The following is a 3148-nucleotide window of genomic DNA, read 5'->3' as shown; positions in this document are numbered from 1 at the left end:
ATAGCGGTTCAACAACCACAGTTAAGTTGCTTTCAGGACCCTGGCATGTGGCTCATATGAATCTCTTGAAATCATCAAGAGCCACTACATTCTCTTCTACTTAGCATATCCCTTCTTATCCAGGTTATCAACTCTACCAGGCACTTTTGTTCTGTCTTGTCAATCCAAATATCATTCTCCATGGCGAAGAAAGTAAAAGTCAAAAGTTGAATAGTTCTGCCCTCTCTCTGTCCTGTCAGCCCATCTGTCCAAAGCTTCAGTCCAATTCCTTCTTTGTTATTCCTCTATTGCCAATATAGAGAATATAATAGAGCCTGTGGTTTCATTGGGATGGGGAATTCCCACCTGAGGAAAGTCCCTCTCTCAGTTCAGATCAGCACCTTCTCAGCATCCGATAGTCTTAGAACTTGGAGAGCTATCTGGAGCACTGAGAGGTTAAGTGACTTGTCCAGAGTCACATAGTCAATTTGTGTTAGAAGCTTGACTTGAACCCAATTTTTCTTAGTTTTGAAGTCAGCTTTCTGTCCACTATATCATCCTGCTGCCTCATTCTCAATATAGCTTTAAAAATAAATACAACCTCACCTCAACTTACTTTGGACTTTATCGCTCCCAACACTATTCATACAGGACCACACCACCTTGCGAGAGGTGGTTATGTGATAGTGCCTTGAATTTTGGACTGGGAATCAAGACAGATTTAAATCCCTCTCAGACATTGACATTTGCAGTGTGACCTTTGAATAGTCACAGCTTCTATGAGCCTGAGTTTCTGCATCTATAAAATGGGGATGGTGGTAATGAAGATAAAATAAGGTATTTTAAGCTGTATGTATACGTATGCAAACCTTATAACACTACATAAATGTCACCTATTAAGCCATAGTGGATAGAAAACTGGTTTCAAGGCTAGGAAGAAAGACTGGATCCAAGTCCTGCCTCTGAAACATCCTGACCTGTGTGACCCTAAGCAAGCCACTTACTTGCTCAGTGTTCTAAGCAGCTCTCTAATACCATAAATTGCAGAGGAAGTGCTGCATCTTGGCATTGGCTCATCTGGGAGTTCTCCATGCCAATGAAATCAAAAGTTCTGTTCGTACCCCCTACTTGCCCTTTCTTCTAAAACTCTACCCTAGTTACCACTCCCTATGCCGAGGTGTGCTGGAGGCAGCTGAAACTGGCTGGAGCTAATTTTTAAATTTTCTGAAGCATTTAAATCTAGGAGATCAGCAAATGCTGCAAATCAGGGCTTGATTTATTGTTTTTACAATTGTTTAGATTTAACAAAGTGATGGAGAAAAATGTTAATAATGGAGATGAAACTTAAAAATGTGTCTTAGTATATTTTTTTCAGAGAGCCGGTTGTTAAATATTTAGCAGCACAAGGCTGCCTATATGTATAGTCTCCCCAATTTGAATGTAATGTCTGTGAGAGCAGAGGCATTGTCATGTTTGAATTTGTGTCCCCAACAGTTAACACAGTACTTAGTCCATAGTAAGGCTTAATAAATGCTTGCATTTATTCTCATTCACATTATAGTTGACAGGGATTCTACGGGGTTAGGGTTAGAATTATAGAGATAAGAGGTACCTCAGTGGCCACTGAATCCAACCAGAAAAAAAAAAAAACCTCCTTTACCATAACAAGTTGTCATCCAGCCTCTGTGTGAAGATCCCCATTTGGGTGGGGTGGGGTACAGACTGCTACTTTTGGAGAAAAGCCATTACATATTGGAATAACCAATTGTTTGAAGTTTTTTCTTTAGTTAAGCCTAAATTTGCCTCTTTGTGACTTCCACCCACTCTTAATAGTTCTTTACCCTGGAGCCAAGCAAAACAACTATAATCCCCCTTCCACAATAAAGGTCCTCCAAATTCTTGAAGATAGCTGTTACACCCTTGCTAAGGCTTCTCTTCTCCAAGCTAAACATTCAATGGAGCCTCATGTGGCTTAAACTCTGTGCCCTTCAATACTTTGTTTTCTCCTGAAAAACTCCAATACTACAGGTGTGGTCTGGAGGGGTTGGTGCCTGCTGTCTGGCAGCAGGTCTCTCTTATCTTGTACTTGGGAAGTTGATTTTTTGAACCCAAGGGTGACTTTACATTTATCCCAGTGAAATGTCATCCCATTTATTCAACGCAATGTTGTAGCCTGGTCAAGTTGGGATCTTTTTGGTTCTTACCTTAGTCAAATAGTATTAGGATCCTTCTCAGCTTTGTGGCTTCTGTGCATTTGTAAGCATGCCACTTATGTCTTTAAGTCTAAGCAGCACAGAGACAAGTCTTTTCCTTACCTTCTTGATCTGAGAGAAGTAGGGAGCACACAGGGCTTCAGGGTGATTGATACAGAACTGGAAGAGACCTTAGAAAATCATCTAGTCCAGTACTCTCATTTTACAGATGAGTAAACTGAGGTCCAGGGAAGTTAGATGACTATCTTTGAGTCACGTGGGATAACTGTCATCAAGTATCTGAATGCTTGTCTTGGAGGGAGAAGAATTAGACTTGTTTTTGTTTTGTTTTGTTTTTGACAATGGTCAAAACTTGGAGGATTGTGTAGAAGTTGCTGAAAGGAAACCCTGGGCTAGGTATAAAGAAAAACTTCCAACCATGGGACCTTTCCCAAAGGGGAATGAGCCTCGTCCGCTGGTAGCAAGTCCTTGCTCCCATACCCTTCCTATTGGAGGACTTCAAGCAGAAGCCACTTTGTGGGAGGATCAGGGAGGGATCCTTGGGAAGGTCGGAATTGGACCTGGTAGTCCCTGAGGGCCCTCCCTCCTAGCAGGGGTGGGATGGGGATTTCGGTATTCTTTGACCTGAGAAATCCTGCAAGCCTGGCAGCTGATTGACTGCAGGGGCGGGCAGTGGGTAAGGGGAGGAATACAGCCGCAGGGAGGCTGGCTGGGGTGCTCCCCACGTGTGAGCTGGAGGAGAAACTGGGGACATCGGACTGAGCTCCGCTGCTAGCAGCACCACTGCCAGGGCAGCTTCCTGCGGGACCTGGAGTGGGGCTGTTGCCCAGCCCAGAGGGAGGAGCTGGGGGCTCAGAGGCGCTTCTGCACCTGTCGGCGGTCAGGGAAGGAGGAGGAGGAGGAGATCGGGGGGGGCATCGCTAGGTTCGGGCACAGCCCGCCTCTGCCCCATTCGG

This window comes from Vombatus ursinus, unplaced genomic scaffold, assembly GCF_900497805.2.
Source record: "Vombatus ursinus unplaced genomic scaffold, bare-nosed wombat genome assembly UNPS02014961.1, whole genome shotgun sequence".
Lineage (NCBI taxonomy): Eukaryota > Metazoa > Chordata > Mammalia > Diprotodontia > Vombatidae > Vombatus > Vombatus ursinus.
Note: the sequence above shows the minus strand (reverse complement) of the source record.